This window comes from Schistocerca serialis, chromosome 5, assembly GCF_023864345.2.
Source record: "Schistocerca serialis cubense isolate TAMUIC-IGC-003099 chromosome 5, iqSchSeri2.2, whole genome shotgun sequence".
NCBI classification, from domain to species: Eukaryota; Metazoa; Arthropoda; class Insecta; order Orthoptera; family Acrididae; genus Schistocerca; species Schistocerca serialis.
In genome coordinates, this window is record NC_064642.1 from 285377512 (window position 1) to 285403873 (window position 26362).

Consider the following 26362-nt stretch of genomic DNA (forward strand, 5'->3'; position numbering starts at 1 on the left):
ATAGATCCTCGATTGCCTACAGGTTGCACAGTTGAATCGCTATCTGATAACATAGAAGTAACTTGGCTTGCGTTGATCAATGAGCCTACTGACAGAATTTATTGAATGCCTTGATCAATCATCGCCGGCCGCGGTGGTCTAGCGGCTCTAGGCGCTCAGTCCGGAACCGCGCGACTGCTACGGTCGCAGGTTCGAATCCTGCCTCGGGCATGGATGTGTGTGATGTCCTTAGATTAGTTAGGTTTAAGTAGTTCTACGTTCTAGGGGACTGATGACCACAGATGTTAAGTCCCACAGTGCTCAGAGCCATTTGAACCTTGATCAATCAGGGTAGAGAATGGTCCCAAGTACATTGATCCTTATGATGGTACGCCATCAGCGCAGATATTCTCCATTATTCTACTTAAATTCTGGGTGACCACCCGGGTCATCGCCCCTCTGGTAGGTAACAACCATACAAATCTAGTACAGGTATCACTTCAAACAGGTACATATTTATTCCACTATCTAGATTTCGGCAGAGGACTGACAAAATCAATTTGCTTGTGTTGAAGTGCCTTATTATGGGCTACAAAGCCACGTACACGACCTTGGTATCCTGAACAGGTTTACTCAGAGCACAATTATGACTGTTGGCTACTGTTTTGTGAATCTCTGTGTCCATTTACGGCCGTAGGGAAGACTCCCAGGACTTCTCGCGTGTTTTGTATGCCCCGAAATGCCCTTCGCCCCCACTGGAAGTTGATGGAAATACTTAAATAACAGCGGAACCACCTTCTCAGGTGCCAGACCTTTCGGTTGTCCCGGGCTGCGCACCTTACAACACATCATCCGATCTTTCATCAGATTAGGGTCGACACGCTCATCATCCTCAGTCCTCTGCTTCACTTCAGGCGTTCCTACCACTCTTGAAATTCTCTATTATCTCGAACAGACTAGAGATCTGTTTCAGGATGGAACTATTTTTAATTGCAGTTCCTGTTTATCGCCTGAAGGATGATGTGTTGGACTATCATTCTACTGTTCATACATGCATCTTGAAGAGTCAGCCAAAACTTTCTCAGAGCCCTTGATACTGTGGACCCAAATCTGAATGTGAGAATTCTGATAGCCCACCTCACAATTCGTCCTCTCTTTCGGGGCTTGATTATCTGTTTCCAGGATAAATTTCTGGTGTTTCGGGTAGTACTTAAATTTCTCCACCCCAAACAAAACAGTGAGGGCTTCTAGCTCATGTATGGAGTACACCCTCTCCAACTCATTTAGCCCCTTAGAGACATAATCAATAGCCCTCTGCACCCCTTCGTTTTCTTATAACAGAACTCCGCCAAGTCCTCGTCCCGGGGCATCAGTTTGTAAAATAAATTCTTCACTAAAACGTGGTAGAGCGCAGACAGTAATGCCTGTTTAAGCGCTAATAACGCAGCTTCCATAGAAGGACCTCAAGTAAATTTACACCCCTTCTGGTGCAATTCATTCAGAGAAGCCGCTTTGTCAGCAGACCCCTCAATGTACTTACGGAAGAAATTCGCCATCCTGACAAATCGAGCAACTTGTTAAACATTACAAGGATGAAGCACCTGATTTATAACCTTCACTCCGTCAGAATCGATGCGGATCTTCTTTCCAGACACAATATGTCCCACGAATTTCATCGAAGGAGAGGCAAAAAGCACCTTCTCAGGATTTACTGTGAGGTTTGCCTTCCGCAACCGCCCAAATACTTCCTCCAGATGTACCAGATGCTCCTGAATCGAGTTACTTTAGACCACTAAGTCGTCTAAGTAGTGGTGCATGAACTTGATCTTCACATCAGAAAAAACAAAACGCATCAGTACTGACAAGACGGCAGCCCCTGTCGCCAGCACGAAAGAAATTCAATTAAATTCAAATAAATTCCAGTCAGTGGCGAATGCAAGGTATCTGGCTTTAAGCTTGATTAAGATCTTATGTGATGAAAACGTGGACGCCTCGGAACCACTCAAAGCATGAGTGAAGGTCCTGCGAACGTACTGAAAATCGACAGTGGGAAAAGGAAGAGAAGAAAACGAAGTAGGTGAATGTGGACTGGAGGAAAGGAATGCAAGAGGACCTGGCAGATTTTACACAGAGGATAGTTTAATCATCATTAACACTTGATTCAAGAATCATGAAAGAAAGTTGTATGCGTTGAGGAAAGCTGGAGACACCGGAAGGTTTCAGAGTGATTATATAATGGTAAGACAGAGATTTTCCAACCAGATTTTAAACTATAAGACACTTTCAAAAACAGGTATGGCCTCTGACCACAATCTACTGTTAATGAAATGTGGATTAAAACTGAAGAAATTGCCAGAAGGTAGGATATTAAGGAGACGGGACCCGGATAAGTTGAAAGAACCAGAGGTTCTTGAGAGTTTCAGGGATAGCATTAGACAACGATTGACAAGAAGATGGGAGAGGGATAGAGTAGAAGATGGATGGATAGTTCTGAGAGATGAGATGGTGGAGGCAGCAAAGGATCAAATAAAGGTAAAAGGCAAGGACTGGTAGAAATCCTTGGATAATATGGGAGATATGGAATTTAACTTTGAAAGGAGAAAACATAAAAGCACAGTAAATGAAGCTTGCAAAGGGAATACAAATTCTAAAAATGAGATTGACAGGAAGTGTAAAATAGCTAAGCAGGGATGCCTAGAGGATAAATGTAAGGATTTAGAAGCATATATTTATAGGGGAAAGATAGATCTTCCTACATGAAAATTAAAGACGCCTTTGGAGTAAAGAGAAGCTGCTGTATGAATGTCAAGGGCTCAGATGGAGAACCGGTCCTAAGCGAAGAAGGGGAAGCTGAAAGGTGGAAGGAGTATATAGAGGCTCTAGGCAAGGGAGATGAACTTGAAGGCATTATTATATAAATGGAGGGGGACGTAGATGAAGATTTAGTGGGATGTATGACACTGCGAGAAGAATTTGACACAGCACCGAAAGACCTAAGTAGAAACAGGGCTCCGGGATTAGACGACATTCCATCAGAATTACTGATTGCCTTTGGAGAGCCAGCCATGACAAACCTCTTCCATCCGGTGTGCAAGATGGATTACACAAGCGAAATACCCTCAGACATCAAGAAGAGTGTAATAATAAATCAAATTCCAGAGGAAGCAATAGCTGAGAGGTGTGAAAATTACCAAACTGTCATAGTTGCAAAATACTAACACGGATTATTTACTGAAGAAAAACTGGTAGAAGCCGGCTTTTGGGAAGATCAGTTTAGAATTCGGAGAAATGTAGGAACAGGCAAGACAGTGCTGACCCTACGACTTCTCTTAGAACGTATGATAATGAATGGTAAACCTACGATTATAATATTTATCGACTTAGAGAAAGCATTTGACAAAGCTGATTGGAATACTCTCTTTGAAATTCAGAAGCCAGAAGGGGTAAAATACAGGCACCGAAGGGCTATTTACAGTTTGTACAGAGGCCACACGGCAGTTATAAGAAACGAAGGGCATGAGAGGGAAACAGTGGTTGAGTCGGGCGTGACACAGGATTGTAGCCCACCCCGATGCTATTCAATCTGTACATTGAGTGCGCAGTAAAGGAAACCAAAGAAAAATTTGGAGTACATCTAAAATACAGGAGAAGAAATAAAAGCTTTGTGGTTTGCCAATGACATTGTAATACTGTCAGAGATAGCGAAGCACTTGGAAGGGCAGTTGAACGGAATGGTCAGTGTCTTGATACAAGATGAATACGGCGGCCTCATCTCCCACGGGACGTGGAAGAAGGATGGGGAGGAGTAATACCTCGTAAAAAAAATCTGGGTTCTTCTGGCTCCAGATGGTAGCACCCTGTGATGACCCCTGCCTAGAGTTACGGGTGAAGCCCGGTCATCGGCCTCAAAGGCAGAAGGAATCCTAACTCCCAACTGCAGATAGGATCGAAGAACCTAATGCAGGAAAACATGAAAAATAATCATTTCGGACTAGCAATCCGATCTTACCTTGGAATTTATTTCCTATCATGTTCAATGTGTAATTTCAATTGCAGAATGGTAAGTCCGCTTGAAGAAAGCACTATCCCAGGTGATAACTCGAAAGAGGAATCCACCATTGCTTTATGCAATGCTTCGGGCCCTAGGGTTCTGGGGAGTCCCAATATCTGCATTAAGGATGAGTCGGAGTATCCTTGGAATCCTTCAAAAGTCAAGTTCAAAAGAAAATTCTGTGCAGGCACATTGTACGTAAACTCATTACTAAAAATTGGTAAACAAAAAGAACTTGAAATTCTCTTAGATAAGCATGAAATACAAATTTTAGCAGTCCAAGAAAAAAGATTTTTGGATGAAAATGTTGCAGAAACCAAAAACCATAGAATTTTATGGGTAAACCAGCATGAAAGTCATGCCAATACTTGGTACCGCTTTCTATGTTCATAAAAATTTAGTAGATAACATTACAGAATTCAAATCCAGTTCAGTTATCACAGTTAAATGCAAAAATAAACAATATACCTTTGGTAATTGTCATGCTCCAATCAATGATGACAATAAGAGAAATCCGAGTAAAGTAGAAGCATTCTGGGAACTTTTAAAAGAAGAAATATCAAAAATTCCAAAATCAACTGTTGTTATACTGATAGGGGACTTTAATGCACAAAAAGGGAGGGAAAAATCGTTTCGAAAAATAGTAGGCTATTATCTAACCCATAAAAGAACAAACAAAAATGGCACAAGACTAATCAGTCTTTGTAGAACATTTCAGTTGAAGGTAATATCAACCTTCTTCAAAAAAGTACCGAGAAAGGCAAAAACATGGATCTCTCCGAATCCAAGTTCCAGTTAGATCACGTTGCTATTTCTAAACGCAATTTTAATGATATCATGAATGTAAAAGTAACATGAAACAGGGAATTTAATTTTGATCTTTACTTGACTAAAATTACACTGAAACTTCTCCCCAATAAAAACCAAAAGATACTGCAAAAATGAATTAAACATAATACAGACAGGCTCAACATCACCAAAGACTTAATAAAAATTGTCAGGAAGAAATTAAAGTAACTAAATCAGGGAAATAGGAAGAAATGTCGAACGAAATCAACAGGGCAGCCAAAAAAAAAAAAAAAAATGTAATTGGAGCAACAAAAATGAAGAAGAAAGTCTGGTGGAATGAAATCTATGAAAAAGCAGTTATAGAAAGAACAAAACAATGGAAGAAATGGAAATGTTCTGGTAAGCCTGAACACCTTCATGAATTTAAAATGCAAAGGAATGAAACAGCAAGAACAAGAAAGAGTGCTAAAAGATGTTTTGAGAAATCGCATCTTCTTGACATACAAAACAACTTTGTATAAAATAACTCCCGGAATTTCTATCAGATGTTTAGAAGTCATCTAAAGGGCTACCAAGCTCTAAGTATTTGCTTCACAGATGAAAATGGTAAAGTAGGCCTAAGAAACAGCCAGAATTATGAAATACTAAGAAAGTACTTTGAAAAATTATTGAACTGTGAAGAACCAAACGGTAAGCTAGAATTTCCAGATCTCCTTCTACGTCTACATCTACATCTACGTAATTACTCTGCTATTCACAATAAAATGCCTGGCAGAGGGTTCAGTGACCCACCTTCAAATCTCCATCGTTCCACTCTCGAACGGCCAGGGGGAAAAACGAGCACATACATTTTTCTGTGCTAGCCCTGATTTCTCTTATCTTATCGTGATGATCATTTCTCCCTATATAGGCAGGTGCCAACAGAATGTTTTCGCAATCGGAGAAGAAAACTGGTGACTGAAATGTCATGAGAAGATCCCGTCGCGACGAAAAACACCTTTGTTTTAATGATTGCCGCTCCAATTCACGTATCATGTGTGTGGCACTATCTCCCCTGCTTTGCGATAATACAAAACGAGCTGCCCTTCTTTGTACTTTTTCGATATCATCCGTCAGTCCCATCTGATGCGGATCCCACACTGCACAGCAATACTCCAGAATGGGGCGGACAAGCGTGGTGTAAACAGTCTCTTTAGTAGACCTGTTACACCTTCTAAGTGTTCTGCCAATGAATCGCAGTGTTTGGTGAAAATAGAGAAGCAGATCCACCAGCTACAGCTGAAGAAATTGCAAAAGGAATAAGTACCCTGAAAAACAACAAATCCAGTGGAGAAGACTCTATTACAGCCGAACTTATTAAATGGTCTCAACCAAAAATTATAACTAACCTTCAGCTGATGTTTGAAGAAATATGGGAGACTGAAAAGATACCAGATGGCAGGAAAGTGGCTCTCATCCATCGCTTGCACAAGAAAGATGATAAGAAAAATGATTGGTAAATAACTACAGAGGTACGTCATTGTTCCCAGTGGGTTAGTAAATATTTTCAACAATACTACCAAACAAGGTAGAAGCAACACTTGATAGCAATGTTGGAGAATATCAGAGTGGATTTAGGAAGGGCAGATCTTGCTCAGAACAGATTTTCAACCTAAAGTCCCTAATGCGTCAAAGACTTACCAACTCCAAAGATATCCTTGTAACATTTACAGATTTTAAAAAGGCATTGACTCGGTTGATAGGGAAACACGAGATAAAGTGATAAGAGAATTTGGCATCAAATCTAAATTAGCAAGCCTTATTCGTGAAACGCTCACTGACACCAAATCAAAAGTAAAGTTTCGCGGTGAAATATCAAAGTCATTCAACATAAAAACATGTGTAAGGCAAGGTGATAGCCTGTCTCCACTCCTGTTTAACTGCGTACTACAGAAAATGGTAAGAGAATGGAAATAAAAACTGAAAGAACAGAAGTTATCAACAATCAGAATAGGAACTAAGAACAAAGGTCCTGAAAATCATTGTTTAGCATTTTCGGATGATTTTATCATTCTTTCTGAAAACCTAACAAATGCTGGAATACAAATCAATCTCTTGGAAGAAATAGCCAACAAAGTAGGTTTAAGAATCTCCTGAAAAAAACAAAATTTATGAAAAATATAAAAAATGCTCCAGAATACCTAGCAACAGATATTGGCCAGATAAAGAGGGTAAATAAATTTAAATATTTGGGTGATATTATCCAAGAAAATGGCTTAGAAAAATTCGCTTTGGAAGAAAGAATACATAAAATGGAGAGAGCTTATGGAATAACTAGGAAAGTCTAAAACAAAAGGCGTCTGTCTAAAAGTTCAGCACTACATACCGTAGTAGTAAAACCAGAATGTCTGTATGCAAGTGAATGTTTAGTGATGATGATGAGGTCCCATACTCCAAGGAGTGTAGGGGACGATGAGGGAGAATCTGTACCGACTAGGCAAGGCCCTAGCGGAGATGGTTTGCCATTACCTTCCTCCGACCGTAATGGGGATGAATGATGATGATGAAGACGACACATAAACACCAAATCTCGAGGCAGGGAAAATCCCTGACCCCGCCGGGAATCGAACCCGGGACCCCGAGCGCTGGTAGCGAGAACGCTATCGCAAGACCAGGAATGTGTAGTACTGAATTGCAAATTACACAAACTTGAAGTCCTAGAAAGAAAAATCTTTCAACATGCACTTGGGCCACCAAAAAATACAGAGGTAAGGAAATTAAGAAACAATGAAGACGTTTATCGCAACATAGAAAACGTAAATGAAACACTACGAAAGAGGCGAGTGCTGTTTTTTGGACACTTATACGGAATAAACAGCAACACATTAAACAAACAGATTTTTAAATATCTGTGGGACATGAAGTCAGCGATAGCCTGGATTCAAGAAGTTGGGAAAGCTTTGGAAAGAAACAACGTAAGTGAAAAAGATGCGACAGAAAAAGAGATTTACAAGAGGAAAGTGTTAAAAATGGAAGGATTCCAAGGCAGGTGGGAGAAGAAGATAGATTCAACATGGTCCGAGGAGAGAAAAAGGATACATGGTGAAAAAATGAAAGAATACTGGAGGAAAAAGAAAGAACAACAAAAGAGGAAGCATTAAATTTGGTGTGAGGTCCTTAGATGACCCTCACGAAGAAAAAAGAAAACGAAGGTAATGGAATGTACTCGAATTAAATGAGGTGATGCTGAGGGAATAAGATTATGAAGCGAGGCAAAATAGTAGACGACTTTTGCTATTTGTTCAGCAAAAGTAGGGCCTTTCGAAAAGTCGTGCTGCAGAAGAATGGCGAAGATTAGATGGGTAGATCATGTAACTAATGAGGAGGTAACGAATAGAACTGCGGAGACAAGAAATTTGTGACACAGCTTGACTAGAGGAAGGGATCGATTGGCAGGACACATACTTTGAGACATCAATGGATCGCCAATTTAGTAATTGGGAGAGTGTGGGGGATAAAAATGTAGAGGGAGATCATGAGATGAATGCAGAAAGCAGATTCAGAAGGATGTAAGTAGCATTAATTATCTGGAGATGAAGTGGCGTGCACAGTATAAAGTGGTATGGAAAACTGCATTAAACCCGTCTTCGGACTGAAGACCATAACAACAAGTAATTTTACTACAAGATATGTCTTTTTCGCAAGTATCTGTCTCTCTACCATGTTATCCAACAATAAAAATGTGAGACGTCAAACAGTGTATCAATTATTTTGTGCCGGCCGGAGTGGCCGAGAGGTTCTAGGCGCTTCAGTCTGGAACCGCGCTACCGCTACGGTCGCAGGTTTGAATCCTGCCTCGGGCATGGATGTGTGTGATGTCCTTAGGTTAGTTAGGTTTGAGTAGTTCTAAGTTCTAGGGGACTAATGACCTCAGAAGTCCCACAGTGCTTAGAACCATTTGAACCAATTATTTTGTGAGAGCTGTAAATCATTATCTATAAATTAATGAACATCATGTGTCTAAAACTAGTAAGCTAAATAAAACCGCAAGAATTCAAAAATAGGCAAATTCTTGGGAATACATCATTGTTGACAGATGCAACACGAGGTAAAACAATATAGCATTCACTCCACAGTTAAGTCTAGTTCTGCTTTCTGTATTTGCAAAATTTCTTTATCCGAGGCGTATAAATTGAAAGACATCAGTCGTTTGAAAATTTTGTAACTATTATGCAACTACCGTAAATTTTATGAAAAAGCCGCAAGATGACGGAATAACGCAGTGATCTGCTATGGTATTAAAGAATTTTTATTTTTTTTTCTATGACGATGCACTGTGCACAAATGCCACCAAATGCCGTCTCTGAGCTGATTGTACTCAAACTGCATTGCGATAAGCAGTATGTTCGACAAACTGTATTGCACTTGAGTGTGGTAATAACCCGTCATCGATTAAGAAACTGAGTCTAATCAGGTACCAGAGCGCGAGTTCGCCACTGAAAATTTATGTAACAACACAGTTGTGAGGAGTGAAATTATACGTCGCTGACTACAGACGAGACTACTGCTGAACCTGTTAATGCCACACCAGATTCTATTAAATTAATTTTACCAAAACTAGATGTCATGACTGTTGACATGGCCACTATGATCAGAAAGTAGGTAATACTGATCAAAATCAGGAAAATATGACTAATGATATGGTCATTATGGTTATTAACCAAAGGCAAGAAACTATGGCTAATCGTTTTGCTTCTATGAAACAATAACAACATACCTTAGCTAATGAGGTTGCGCAAATAACGGATCAGATCGCGAATCGAACTCAGCAGCTAAAAACCGAGGTTGCTAGTCACGTGACCAACGAAATGCGAACCGACCTAGAAATTATAACTAACGAAATTGCAGGGCTGAAAACCAACATTAGAGGTATTCCTGAATCTGTACAGAAATAGACTAATAACTTTAGTACTTTGTAACTAGAGCATGATAATTAGAATCCACCCGTCAATAGGTAGTAACCCGAGCAGAAGAACTTTCCATAGATTATGAAAAGAAAATAGATGAATTTTTATAGGAAAAGGACGATCAAAGCACAGAAAGATTAGAAACAGAATTAGAGAATGCAGCATGTCAATTTAGACCGTTAAAATGAATTAGAACTCTTTCCAAAAACACTGACACAGTATTTGTCTAAATGGCAAAACAGTGTTCAAACCCACCTTAATAATCAGATAGGTAACATATCTACATCTACATCTACATCCATACTCCGCATGCCACCTCACTGTGTGTGGCGGAGGGTACTTTGAGTACCTCTATCGGTTCTCACTTCTGTTGGGTCTGAGACGTGCCATCGAGACTGCAGTCTTACGCACCTGGTCCGTCGCGTGCAATGCCCAAGTCGTCGGTCGTATCCAGCAGAAACCCCCATTTAACACTCTAATGACTAATAAAATCTTATCCAAACTTTTTTGAAGAAAATGCTATAAACGTAACCAAACCATCTGTGCTCTGGTGTTACATGTTGAATAATCAGACGAACTAAGTGTAGTGTGCAACTAATAATTGTGAAATTTACCTAACTGTTGTGACTCTAAGAAACATGAAACTATTAAACCAACTGACGATTTATTACAATGAAAAACAGTGTTATCTTTCATATATTTGTATCTGAACACTGCGTGGACAAAATGAAGGAAATAGTGAAGTCTAATTTCTGACCACAGAAAAATATTTACTTGTACTCTTAATGTGACTTAAATACTATGCATTTATCATTCATTGACATTTTGGTATTAATGAAAGATATTTGAGTTTGATTTCGCTAAGTAAATATGATGATCAATCAGAGAGAGCAATATAACCTTTTTTCCCTGTTCTAGTAGAATTTTTCTACAGCAAAAGCAAATACGAGTATAATAGACTAATTATGAACTGTGCCGTTAATGATAAAGAATTGAGTGTTATATGTAAAACATGAATCCATAGTGTTTTAAATTTGCAAGAATAAATCCTAATCACAATTCTCTGTATGGCAATCCCCATCTTTTGCTGACATACTTCTTTTGTCAGTTTCTTCTTTGCCTTTTCCCCTCCCGACCGTTATCTGTATTAGTTTAATTTCCTATAAGTGAGAATAATTACTTATTTTGGTTCAAGCATTGATTCGTGTTCCATTATTTGATAACACTAACCTCTTTAATAATTTAATGACAGAATTCCAGGTGGAGGTGTGGGAGAGTGGTGTTGTATGGACGGAAATAATTGGCTTGGGCGATACCTGTTTTGCCGTCATTGCAGCCATCTCATCAAGATAAATACGAATTGCAGTAATTACTTAGAGCCTATGTGTCATTTAATTCTCCAGGTTCGACTGCTCAGTGCAAATAAAATTGGCGCACTTACGACATTTCAAACTTCTACAGTCACGAAAATAGTAAGCGTATCGCGAGAGATCAATCGTAAAAGTTTTCTGTTGTGTTCTCTCCTGTTTAACTCACCCGCTGCAAAAAGGGAAAGTTAAAATACACATAGGTACGCATATGCTACTAATATGATAACCAAAAGTGTTGTTTATAACTAGCTGTTACCCGTGGCTGGCTCGCACATCCGTTGTTTTGTTGTGATGAATGGTAGTGAAGAAGAATGCTAGTAATTTGTAAATGACTGGACCTATAGTGGTATAGACACGAATGTGTGTGTGTGTATATATGTTTATAGTACTGATATATGGCCATGTAATGAATGAGTTCTGTTTTTCCACGCCCTGCATATTATAACACCTACAGCGTTCTTCGTTGCTGATGAGTATCTGGTGGAAGCAAACAAAGAGCCAAGTTTATGGTGAGTCTGACATTGTACAGTAGAAGTCGTCGGAAGACCTGGCATTTTGACTTCTGCATCCCCACCAGATGAAGTATTTAAAAAAAAGATGTTCGTTACATTTTCACACAAGCAGAATTTATAGTGGCTCTTGTTGGACCACCTAGTACTGGAAGTGAGGTCTTGCCATCAGAGCAACTCATAGTACCCGTTTCTTCCTTCCGTTTGAAGGCATGACAATGCCTGCGTTTTTGATATATTCTCCCTAGGATGACTAATCAGTGATTAACATTGTTTGGTAATGGGTCACAATGAAATGCAGCCTCTCTAAAAGCCTCACGCGTCTGCTTGTAGGGCACAACCTCTCTGTTTATCACACAGCCTTTAAATGATGCCCTCATTGTGTCTTCAAGCAACTCGGAAATTGTAAGAGACTTGTGACAGCATAAAAATTGTGTGGTGCTTGTGACAGTTCTAATGCCTATAGCTCTTACATCCGCACGACGTTCTGCATTTTCGGGCCAGCGAATATGAGACTGTTCCGATGTTTTCTGCGTTCGAGTAACCATCACCGTTCGACCTCTCTCTGATTTATGCAACAAATCCTTACGTTTTGGACGCTTATCGTAATAGATTTAAACATGGTTCCCGAGCTTACTGTCAGATTTCATTGTTATGTCTCCACAATAACTCTCCAGCTATGCCAGGGGGGAGTAGCAAGTCAATATAATAAGCCGCGTTCACTGTAACATTGAATACGCAGTGTCACGGAATAATTTTTAAGCACTAAGAGTTGCCAACAATCGCACCAGCGTCGTCTGCATCCCACTCAGGTACACTATATTTAAAAACTTTAATAATACTCAAAAAGACAATTCACTTTTCTAAAGTAGCTTATGATCTTCACCAATGTGATCGTAATCGGTTCAGCGATAGGGTCATGGTAACATAATAGAGTTACTTTCGCATTTAATAATATTGGTATTAGTATGGAAATACGGATTAAAAGTGCTGAAAATTGTGCAAGCACTGCACTGATTACGTTGAATAACATTATGCATATCACATGAACCAATAAAAATATTTTCACTAATATGATATAGTCCAAAACTCAAAGAGAAAACAGCATTTTCAAAGAGCGATTATTGTTCCATACTTCAGCTTTTATTCTTCACGTCAGTAAATATACTACACACTCTTTAAAGTAGCCTTTTCTCTTCATCAGCGTTCAGACTATCTATATATCAAATATCACCAAGACCGGTTCAGCGGTTTAGTCATGAAAGCGTAACAGACAGAGTTACTATCGCATTTATAATATTAGTATGGATTACCAGTACCTTAAAATAATGTTGTAGTAAATTTGTAAAAGGTTTTACTTTTTAATTTGTATATTAAACTTTTACTTTTAATAATACTGATTTTACATCATTTTGATTTCACACTTTAGGTACGTTCGATTACTTTTACTATCTAATAGCAGAGTGGGGTAGCCCAACAACGCTAACTAGTGAGCTGGCAACAAAGAAAAGAAAAGTAGATCTGTGACAGGACGTGCCACAATTACTTTTAAGCGTAGTCATCATTCTTGTCCTAGGATTTGCTTTATAAGCAAATTAACGCACCAATACCTGCATACAAGACATCTGCGACAAGTCCATGTACCCACGCAACGATGCTGTGATTTATTTAGTAAACACTGATTCACTTATCACGCGAATGCTACCTGTGTGGTTCCCAGTGCTACAAATTGTATGAATGATGTATTGGCACCTTAAATAAAGCAGTGCAGTATCTCCTACTCAAACCGTTCTCACTATGTACGGTACGTTACACTGTTGTATCTCACCAACAATTAGTAATACGTTCGTACACTAGAAATGTATGTTATCCTACGCCATTAATAAGACTACTCCACACATCTTACTTTTAACGGCATTCCTTTTAGTTAGCTATGAATAAGATCTTTTCATCCGTACGTATTTTGCATTCCCTTTCCAAATTACTAGCCATTTTCTAACTCCAGTTACTGTATACTACTTCGCGAGGGAAACAAGCATTTAAGAATTTTTATTGTAGAACACAGAAAGTAATTTGTTAGATTTTCTGCTATTTATTGTCTGGCAGGATAAATATCCCATTTGGGTGAACTTAACATTTCTGTGTTGCTAAGACTGTACTTTGGGTATCGGTGCCGCCATACACAATTTTTCACACACAGTCGCGGAAACACCTCCTTTACAATAGCTTTCCTTTACATTTTCGCTCATGAGGTTAAGCAACTGAGACGTTTTTCGCGGTAATGCCATATGACGTCTCAGAGCCGTAATTTAATCTCCCGCTGAAGTAAATCTGTGAACCAATCTGCAGGAAAGAAGAACACCAGGAGCTGCTGCGAAATTGAGTTTCGGTGGAGCACTTTGCGTTAACAAAGGCTCCCTCTGGGAGCAAAGTCTGCTGCGGGGTCGCAAACTAAGGCCATCGATTCTCCGCGTGAAACGTCTTACGTCTTCACTCAGAATGTTGGGCAGTGTTTTATACTGCAGAAGGGATTATTTTTTGCGTCTAAGTCAATTCAGTCAAAAGATACAACCATTTATGCCACATATTTTGATACTCGAAAACTCACTCACAAGATCCTATAGGGGACTTCCCGTTGACCTAGAATCATAAAATTTGGCAAGGAGCAAGGTTCTGTAGTACATCTAAAGGAAAAAAACTCGAAAATTGTTGAAGTATAACTATACAACACGAAAAAGTATCTTTCGTCATTTTTTTATCCGTCTATCTGTTTGTCTGTACGTCTGTTACGACCCGTTTTTCTCTTGAACAGGGTGGTGTTTCGAATTAAAATTTATGTCACATGTCTGTGGCCATGTCGGTGTAAAATTTGTAAGCCTCCAAGTTAGTGCAGTCAAAAGATACACCATTTATGTCACATATTTTGATACTCGCAAACTCATCCATCAAAACCTTTATGGTACATGCAGCTGGACTAGAATCAATGAATTTGACAAAAAGTTTTACAGCACAAGCCATAGAAAAATATTCTAAAATTGTTAATCTGTAATTATATCGCACGAAAAAACTTTCCTTTGTCATTTGTTATCCGGTGTCAAACATGGAAACAAAATAATCGGAATTTCTACTTTCAGCCTGATTGGGTCGCAATGGTAGAAGTCAAATATTAGGCTAGGAACGACTTCATGGCTCATGTGATGTGTTTTAGAATTCATCCATTATCAGATACCCACGAGTTATTACTGCAGGTAGATATGGCGTTTAAGTCTGTGAATGTTTGTTTCACATACAACTTGAAACGCTATGTCTACGTGCAGTAATCGCTCCTGGATATCTGATGAAGGATAAATTCCGAAACGCGTCATATGAGCAAAAAGTGTCATTCCTTGCCTGATGTTTGACATTTACCATGGCGTCCCAGACAGCCTGGATGGATTTTATAATGGACGCCTGCCTCCTGCATGACTTTATGTCACGTGTAACGTGTGAATTATTGAAATTAAAACATTCCCGAAAATCTTGGAATCCCTGCTACCAATATTTCCCCAATATATGCTGATCGCATGTCCCACGATCATAGTCGCTCATCGTACTGACCTATAATCAATGAATGGTGTTTACAGTTTAAAAAGTGCCAATAAATAAATAAGGTTGTTTAGTATGTTCGAACTTTTCTCTCGTGTTCAACTGATTGGAGCTCTTTGAACCTTTGAATGTTCCTCCATTTCACTTTTCTAGTTGTAGCTGTGTCTGTGGAAATATTTTCAAAACCCTTACAATCCCTTCTCGAAGCTAGATTTAACTAGTGCTGAGCATCGAGTGTGAATCTTTATGGAGAAATGCAAGGATGAAACTATGGTATCAGTTCTTGAAAGAATTATTCCAACAGTACGGTACCAACCCACGAGTTACAACAAATGTACAGTACCACTCGTGTACGCGACAAGTGCCGTTTATTCTCTAGTTCACTCATACACGTGTCGTGAGGGCAACTGAACGACTCAGTAATATCATTCGACGGAAGGACATTCACATCACGAAATGTAACTACGAAATTCGGAGAGTGGTGTAATAAAGCGAAGAAAACAATAGACAATAACACAGATCCTTTATTCGCCTTCAAAGTAGCATAAATTGACCATAATATACTTTCACTAGCTTGGCGCGCGCTGCTTCGATCGCGTGGACGGTAAGGTCTACGGAGATTTTTTTTGTCTTTATTTAATAGAATTTTGATGTTATTCACAAACTGTAACATTTTCTAAGCTCTTCACGCTAATTAAGGCCATATTTCTGAATGTACTTCTGACCAAAAAGCGATTCTCGCAGCTGGAGTTTTTGTTAATCTTGTGTTTTACGTTCTTGTGGAGATATTTCCGTAGCAACTTCCATCCCCTAACAAATATTTCTTTATATCTAACCCAGAAGTGAAATACCAATTTTCATAAACTTGGCTTTAAATTTTGTTATATAACGAAGTATTTTCTTAAAAATGTTCTCCACTTATTGCACCCCTTTAGGGCTTGAATTTTCAGAAATACTGGAACACATAATTTTTTTCTAATCGAGAAATCAAATACCAGTTGTCATACTTGTAGCCTTAAACATGCTTTAGTAGTTCTTCACTAATTATTTTCAAAACAATTTTCACCCATTATGTTACGCCCTAAGTGGCTGAATTTCTAAAAATGCTGAAACACGAATTTTTTATTTTCTGACTGAGAAACTAAATACCAGTTTTCGTAGTTTTAGCTTCAAAAGTCCCTTAATACCGACATACTTTTAAAATGCCTCTCATTGTCTATTTCATCCTGTTGGGAGGGGAATTTCGGACAAACCCTTCTTAAACGATGCTCGAACCCTCTCCAAACTTGATGTTTCTATACGTATTGCTTTGTACTGGGCAACGATGAGCCAGAGAATCAGTCTGCCCCTGTTTCACCCCCTAAGTGGCTGAATCTGCAAAAACAGTCACACACATATTTTTTATTTGTAAATGAGAGGCCAAATTTAAATTTTCATAGATTTGGCTCTAAAACTGGTTTCGTAATAAAGTATTTTCAAAAAATATTTCATCCCCTATTTCACCCCTTTAGGGGATCAATTTCCAAAAATAATGAAAAACGTATTTTTTTAATTTGTAACCGAGAAGCTAAATACCAACGTTCATAGACGTAGCTAGAAAAATACTTCAGCAGTTCTTCAATAATGATTTATTTAAAAAAAAAAAAAATTCCACCCACTGCTTCATCCACATAGGATTAAACTTTCAAATATGCTGAAACACATATTTCCTTACTTCTGATCAAGAAACCAAATACCAGTTTTCGTAGGTCTAGCTCCAAAATTGCCGTAATAGTGACTTTTTGAAAAAAAAAACTTCGTCGCCTATTTTCCCCCTTAGGGTTGGAATTTCGTAAACTCCCTTCTTAAACGATGCTTGCAGCATAAGACTCACACCTTCTCTCAATTTCAAGTTTCTATCCTTAGCGGTTTGGGCTGCGCGATGATCAGTCGGCCAGTCACGACATTGCCTTTTATAGTTGTATACAGAGTTCTCAATCCTCTTCTTTTCTTGTTCTCCTACAGACCATGTGCCACATTTATGCATCGTTTTGCTCCAGTTTTTACCCTGAGGTACCCAACCAGAATGTTGCTGGTGCGAGAAATATGCATCACCAGTGCAAGAGGAGAGGCGACAGCTTACAGTGCCCGATCATCATTGTTGTTGCTGTTGTTGTGGTCATCAGTCCTGATACTGGTTTGATGCAGCTCTCCATGCTACCCTATCCTCTGCATGTTTTCTCATCTCCCAGTACTTACTGCAACCTACATCCTTCTGAATCTGCTTAGTGTATTCATCTCTTGGTCTCCCTCTACGATTTTTACCCTACACGCTGCCCTCCAATGCTAAATTTGTGATTCCTTGATGCCTCAGAACATGTCCTACCGACCGGTCCCTTCTTCTTGTCAAGTTGTGCCAAAAACTCCTCTTCTCCCCAATTCTATTGAATACCTCCTCATTAGTTATTGATCTATCCATCTAATCTTCAGCATTCTGTAGCACCACATTTCCAAAGCTTCTATTCTCTTCTTGTCTAAGCTATTTATCGTCCATGTTTCACTTCCATACATGGCTACACTCCATACAAATACTTTCAGAAACGACTTCCTGACACTTAAATCTATACTCGATGTTAACAAATTTCCCTTCTTCAGAAACGCTTTCCTTGCCATTGCCATTCCACATCTTATATCTTCTCTACTTCGACCATCATCAGTTATTTTGCTCCCCAAATAGCAAAACTTCTTTACTACTTTAATTGTCTCATTTCCTAATCTAATTCCCTCAGCATCACCCGACTTAATTCGGATACATTCCATTATCCACATTTTGCTTTTGTTGATGTCCATCTTTTATCCTTCTTTCAAGACACAATCCATTCCGTTCAACTGCTCTTCCAAGTCCTTTGCTGTCTCTGACAGAATTACAATGTCATCGGCGAACCTCAAAGTTTTTATTTCTTCTCCATGGATTTTAATACCTACTCCGAATTTTTCTTTTGTTTCCTTTACTGCTTGCTCAATATACAGATTGAATAACATCGGGGAGAGGCTGCAGCCCTGTCTCACTCCCTTCCCAACCACTGCTTCCCTTTCATGTCCCTCGACTCTTATAACTGCCATCTGCTTTCTGTGCAAATTGTAAATAGCCTTTCGCTCCCTGTATTTTACCCCTGCCACCTTTAGAATTTGAAAGAGAGTGTTCCAGCCTAGTTGCCTGCTAACTTCGAAAGAAGGTAGATGCGGTCCCTAGCGCAACTTATAACATCGTCGAAAATCAGTAGGGACGGGAGAGCTTTGGTACACCCTGTTAAAAAAAACGGAAAAATGGAAGCGGTACAATTGGAGAGCGATCCGCCTTCACCAGCATGCATAAGCAATTCATTAATAGTTATATATATATATATATATATATATATATATATATATATATATATATATATATGTGTGTGAATTACAAAAAACAAATACTAACAAAAAATTGCATGGTGCGAGATTCGATCCGGCGACTTTCGGATTACGAACCCAAGCGCTTACCGCTGCGCAACGACGCTGCAGAAAACTATTAATCGTAGACAATATTTCACCGCTGTGGTTTCTTTTAACTGTCGATTTTCTCGCCAACGGCTGAGAAGTGCATCTTGGTGCTTTGCCACATTACGCCTCTGGCCATGAGCTTTTATTATGCGCAGTATGAATCCAATCTGAATTTCACAATTGGCGGCCTGCCCTTGTAAGTCTACAAATGCTAGAAACGTTGGTTTGCCTTTCCTTAATCTTTCTTCCAAGATAAGTCGTAAGGTTAGTATTGCCTCACGTGTTCCAATATTTCTACGGAATCCAAACTGATCTTCCCAGAGGTTGGCTTCTACCAGTTTTCCCGTTCGTCTGTAAAGATTTCGCGTTAGTATTTTGCAGCTGTGACTTATTAAACTGATACTTCGGTAATTTTCACATCTGTCAACACCTGCTTTCTATGGGATTAGAATTATTATATTCTTCTTGAAGTCTGAGGGTAGTTCGCCTGTCTCATACATCTTGCTCACCAGATAGTAGAGTTTTGTCAACACTTGCTCTCCCAAGGCCGTCAGTAGTTCTAATGGAATGTTGTCTACCCCAGGGGCCTTGTTCCGACTCAGGTCTTTCAGTGCTCTGTCAAACTCTTCACGCAGTATCGTATCTCCCATTTCATCTTCATCTACATTCTCTTCCCTTTCCATAATATTGCACTCAAGTACGTCGCCCTTGTATAGATCCTCTATATACTCCTTCCACCTTTTTGCTTTCCCTTCTTTGCTTAGAACTGGATTTCCATCTGAGCTCTTGATATTCATACAAGTGGCTCTCTCTTCTCCAAAGGTTTCTTTAATTTTCCTGTGGGCAGTATCTATCTTACCCCTAGTGAGATAAGCTTCTACATCCTTACATTTGTCCTCCAGCCATTCCTGCTTAGTCATTTTGCACTTCCTGTCGATCTCATTTTTGAGACGTTTGTATTCGTTTTTTCCTGCTTCATTTACTGAACTGTTATATTTTCTCCTTTCATCAATTAAATTCAGTATCTCTTCTGTTACCCAATGATTTCTACTAGCCCTCGTCTTTTTACCTACTTGATCCTCTGCTGCCTTCACTATTTCATCCCTCAAAGCTACCCATTCTTCTTCTACTGTATTTCTTTCCCCCATTCCTGTCATTTGCTCCCTTACGCTCTCCCTGAAACTCTGTACAACCTCTGGTTTAGTCAGTTTATCCAGGTTCCATCTCCTTAAATTCCCACCTTTTTGCAGTTTCTTGAGTTTACAGTTCATAACCAATAGACTGTGGTCAAAGTCCACATCTGTCCCTGGAAATGTCTTACAATTAAAAACCTGGTCCCTAAATCTCTATCTCACCATTATATAATCTGTCTGATACCTTTTAGTATCTCCAGGATTCTTCCATGGTGCGCGCTTATTTCCAGAGTCAGTCTATACATGTCTAACACAGTACTTGACCAATAAGGCTATCTGGCACAATTGATGGAAATCAGTGTTTCTACTGATGGTGACTTTATACCGGGAAGCTAGGGGTTTCATTGGTGCTTTCTGTTACTCCGCAAGTTACCTTACGTTGCTTGGCTGAAAGAGCTACTCGTACCACTATTGGTCCCCCTTCCCTGTTCTATTTGCGAATAACGTTCGGTAAGAACGACTATCAATAAATATCAGTATTCACTCTAGTTTACCGAACTTCCTTTGGTGGTATTTTACACACGATTGGACTATGTGCAGAAGCCAGATTCCACATATTCTTTAATTTATTTCCTCAACTGTCCATCGCTGGCCATGGCCTCATCACTGTCATCTTCACGACTGACAAGGGGAAGGCCTCAGACACGGCCAACAGATTCGGTTCAAATTTGGCAGGTTGCTTGTGTACAACCTAAAACGAAGGAATAAAGGATACTTTTGGTCAACACCCCCGCATTTTTGAAAAATCACCCCTGAAGGTTATGACGAGCAATCGACTCAAAATTGGAGGGATTGTTAGATAATTGTAAATAGAGCATTTTTCATCATCAGGTATGGGGTCCGAAAACCCAAACTTCTCCAGAAATCGAGGAAAGAAACTTTTACAACTGCCGCTTGTGTACCCACATGATAAATGCTTTTTTTTTTTTTTTTTTCGTCAGCGCCGATAGCGCAACGGCCAAGGTAACTGGCTGGGAATCGGAAAACCGGGGTTCGAATCTCAAAGAAACCTAGCCGGATGTTATTCTTTTCGTTTGTATTTTTCCATATCTCAATTGATAGGGATAGGATGGTTAATAAGGTAAGTAAATCAATAAGGAATGATAATAATAAGGTAGGCAAACTAATTTCCCATACGCCGTGAGTTAGTAAAGTCTTAAACTGTTAAGCCTTTTCACGTGAAAACAACTCCGAGTAAGAGTGCTGCGAATTCCTCAGGAGGGATCACAGATAGCCAACTGCGCGACGCTTGTACATAGCGAGGCACGGGACAGAATGCACTTGGGGAGAGTTATGTTGTCCCGGTTGCCTCTTCGTCATATCATAGTTGTGAACCTGGAAGAGTGAAGGTGTCCAGCACGATCCTTATAGAAGTCAATCGGAAGGAGTTGTTTTCCGTCATCAGGCTGCCGCGAACCTTGCGGATACATGTAGTGATTTTTCCATAGTTATTGCGCCGAATGAAATACGTTTTGTGAATGAATACAGTGTTCTTCCGTAAGTAACATATGATGAATACTGTATGTAGTTTGTAGTAATTGACTCGTCTGTTTATGCCGTAGTTACCAATTATTGTTTGCTGTGTCATATCTTTCAGGTGCATAATCTGAATAATGGAGGATGTACACCCTTCGACTAGCGCTGTAATATATAGTTGGGAGCCTGTCACAGACGATGGTAAGCAGGAAGTTACCGACGCTGTGTTTTGGTTTGTGAAAGTTTTGCAAGACAGATGCATTATCACTGCACTACCGGAAGCAGGCAGTTCTGTTTCTCGGCGTTCCAGATTGATAGGAGCGGCTATCGTCGAGCGATTTTTGGAGCTGACGAACAAAATGACTTTCATTGATATTGAAGTACTGTACCATGAAGATGAAGCAGAAGATGATTCAGTGGAAGATATCCTGACTAGTGAATCCCAAAATGGTCATAAAACTTTGGAAATCTCCAAGTCACTGGGAATATGTGCTTCATCTGTTCCCGATGAGTATTACGAACCGGTTACTAAACGATTGAACTACGGCGCTATACCCCTTGAAGTAAAAGTAAAGGCGGTAGCGCTAGCCAGGAATCACCCAAACTGGAACTTACAAACACTGCAAAAGAATGGAGTTACAACAGCCCTGAAAAGGAAGGAGGACTTGGAATTGTGGGAAAGTGATATCGTTAAAGGAGGGACAAGATACGACAAATACCAGGCGATAAATAAGTGGACTTACGACCGATTTGTCGAATCTCGTTGTCGTAAAGAGAATGTAACAACGAGAATACTTCAGGAGTGGGCTGCAGGTGCAGCGCTTCAATATACGACCAACAAGGATTTTGCGTTTGCTGCATCATTATCTTGGGCAAGAAATTTCAAATCGGAGTATAAAATTCGTCAACGGCACGTCACTAAATACGTCTCTCATAAGGAGGTACAAAATATAGAAGATATACAGAAAGTGGCGGCTCATTTCAGCACGCAAACGGCGTCACTTATGACCGGTTTTAATCGTGATTACGTGATCAACACCGATCAAACAGGATGCGAGTATCGGGTGAACGCTCGACTCACGTTATCGCATAAGGGAGAAAACGAACTCTTGTCGCAGTTGGTAGTAAAAACAAACATATTCGTTCACGGCGCAATATGCCATCACAGCCTCTGGAAAAGTGTTGTCTGAGGTTTTCCTGTGTTTACAAGAAACGAATGCTACATTTGGTCTTCGGGTTATAGAAGAGGTCAATCGTTTAACGACTCGTTGAAAAATGTTTACATTACCTGCTTCAAATCCGGAAAATTGACGAATGCGATTTACAGAACATTTCTTGAGAATGTTTTAAAACCGTACGTTTCTGATAACAAGTTTTGTCTAATATTGGATTCCTGGAGTGGACAAATTAATACTACAATATTTAACAATGTTTATAGATGGCGAAGGTCAGCCGTCGTGCACAGTAAAAGTAATACCGCCAACCTGCTCACCTGTGTGGCAGCCGTGTGATGTTTATTTCTATCGCCAGGTTGAAAACTTTATTTCCAGGCTTCAGAATTGCAGTGTGCTTCTGGAAACCCAGCGGGAATTGCACAACCGCACGGATGCAATGACTATTGACAGCATAATTCATAACCAACTTTCGGCACTGATTTCTCAGGCAATAATATCGTATGCGCGGTACGCATCAAAAATAATTCCGAAAAAGACATATTTTTAAATGTAAACCAAGTTTGTTTTCCGCCGACTCTTCGGAAGGAACAGTGTAACTGTCGAAAGATTGCATTCATTTGATGGTCTTGGAGCCGTGAGTATATTTGTTTCGAATGTTTATACGACAAGTACCATCCATCTTGTTGTTCGAAGAAAACTGGAAAAGTTTGCGTTTTCGGACCCCATACCTGATGATGAAAAATGCTCTATTTACAATTATCTATCGATCCCGCCAATTTTGAGTCGATTACTCCTCATAACCTTTAGGGGTGATTTTCTCAAAAACGCGGGGGTGTTGACCCAAAATATCTTATATTCCTTCGTTTTAGGTTGTACACAAGCGACCTGCCAAATCTGAGCCGAATCGGTTGGCCGTGTCTGAGGCCTTCCCCATGTGAGATACACGGTGCACAGCGGTGTGTGAGAAGAAGAGGGATGCTGCCTAAGTGTATCAGTATGCCACCTGAACACACATGAAACTGGGCTGAAATTTATCTTTGCATTGACGTTCTACAACACATCCATTCAGGAAACCCAGCTTGTGCTGTTCGACACACCGAGCCGCTGCTCTCAGTGGCATCCACCACTGGCAAGTAATTCGGTGGATTAATCCCGTAGGCTTTTATGTGCTCCTCGTCCAGGCTCAAGCGATGTAGATCTGCCGCCGTGTCATCCTCTGCCTTGAGGCATGATATGGATGTGGTACGGAAAGGAACGTGGTCAGCACACCGCTCTCCCGGCCGTTTTGCCGAATTTGCATCCTGTGGAGGCGCTACTCTTCGATCAGGTAGCTTCTCAGTTGCCATCACGAGGCTGACTGCACCCTTACCAGTATTCCCACCAAGGAAAAACCCTTGGCAGTACCTGGGTTCGAACCCGGATCCTCCGTATGGCAGCGCCATCTATGCTGAACTCTCAGCTACGGAGGCGGGCCATCCCGAGGATTAAGGAACACCATAAAAGAACGAACAACTCGCTGTGGACCTCGACTGCAAGTCCGACATTGTGCCTTGTTTTTAACGTATTTTTTCTCATATGTATATTGTTAAGCAGTGGTCATTTCTGGCTGGTGTCCTGTTACATTTGCACATGGTTCCGATTGGAACATATCTGCTGTTTAGTTTTCTCACAGGATATCATAGTTTGACTCTGAACTAAGATATGGATTTCAATCTTCCTGTTTTCCGTATCTTTGTCGTCTGTAGCTGTAGTAGAGTGTGATTGCGTCGCAGATTTGAAATATCACAACCATTTCATTAAATCAAAAACCAAGCGCTATAACATGAAAAATATACGGCGACAGAGAGAGAATTAGAGATTAAAGAGTGAAAACATGAATTCTATAAAGGTCCCACATTTTAACATTAACCCTCTGCACCAAACATCTTTATCTCCAACGTTATTTTATGAAGTCAGGAACATTTTTATGAAGGTAATTACCAAACTTCGACCCAAAGGAAGACAAACACGCATACATATGTCATCTATGTCTCTCGTTAGGCAAAGATTCCGATTTTGTAAATTTGTTGGCAGGTTTTTATAAAGGTATTGAATACTTCAGAAATTGGAGCTGACGGGTCCTATTCTGCCTTGGTATTGCGGATACTAGTCAGGAAACTGTAATACTCTGATAAAGATATTGCAGCGTTTTTCGGACATCAGAGTGCGGTATGTTGTCTGTGGGCCCCTTGAAAAAGAGTTGATCGAGTGATTTGATTCGAAAATACAGCTCAAAATGAACAATTCTAATGACGCTTTATTTCATCTAGGTCAGCTGGGCGATATGATTTATTAGTGAATTTGGAGTTCTCTAGCGTGGAATTCAGTCTTATATTACTCCACGTGACTATGTCCTGCAAAATATCAGGAGTAAAAAGGAATCCCCCAAACTTCTTCAGGGCTGGGATGCAGTAAATTTTTCGCGGAGCCTGAAGTGTGAATGTTGTAATTTTTATAATATTTTTGCTGGAGCAGCTGTTTATGGGTTGGACATGATCTCCTTTCAAAGCAAAACTCCTTTCCTCAAAATCACCCCTTGATGGAATGCCAATATCTATAACGTCGCGGCCCCCTGGGTCGGTGGGCCATCCCACCTTTACTGCTCTCACTGAAGTTGCGGTTTCGCCTTCATCACACGAGTGTTCACTGTCAGAGTTGTGTTGCGACATTTCCTCATCGTCTTCAGAAGGGACGTAAGTCTTCTGAGTCAAGGTCGACATCTGACTTCTCATCCGAACCTCTAGCTAAAGCAAGTTCCAACTTTTGTGGCCGCCGCAAAAACGTTGCTGCGTGCTCTACTCATTTCTGCCACCTGAACCAAATGATACAGATTCAATGAATATGACAGGAAAAATGAATATGAAGAAAACAAAGGCTTTCCAAACCGTCCTTAAAGAGAATACCGGGCTGACAGTCCACGATAAAGGAAACGCGTGCTTCTGAGGCCGGATGAACAATACACATACCAAGGAATAACGGTCTGTCAGATAGGTAAGAACCTTACGTAATAGGAAGCACCGGTTCAGGAGACCCAGTAAGTGTCGGAAGGCGGGAATTAGCGATCACATGGTTCGAAGACCCCAACACTGATAGAACCTACCTGCTGTTCGATGGTGCACTGAAACCCTTACATGACGAGCGAGGGGGGCGACATCCTGCGTCCTCTACGGACCAAATTACTTCGACCCCAAGGCTGGTGTTCCGTGCAGAGGGTTAAGCTCTTCCATTAGCACTAATTAATGAAGATACGACATTAACCATTGCATTTTTGGATCAATCAGCATGGTATTTTTCTCTGCTACTACAGACCATAGCTCTGACAATCAGTACGCGTGTCTTATCTATATTTCTTCGTCAAGCAATGAGTTTACTGACAGGTGCTGCTTGCACATCTGTGTTACTACAAAACGCTTCTCGTACAGTGTTTGGTGCTGGGTTTCTGTTTTGTAATTGGAGGTTATAGTCGAATAATATAAGACAGTAATGCCAGTGATTAAGAAAACAATTTGTAAGATCCCTAAAGCGACCTCAAATTGTTTACTGTTTGTCCAGGTGAGTCATATGTTGGGGAACAGTTGCAGTCAAAACGACATTCGCAACCACGTACTAAGTACGATCTCTGGAAGCTCTTCGCGCGTAATCAGTTACCTATGAATGAATTCAACACATCTTGCTGTCAAGAAATATAGATGAAGAGTATTTATTTCTGTAACGGAGGATACACTTATATTTTA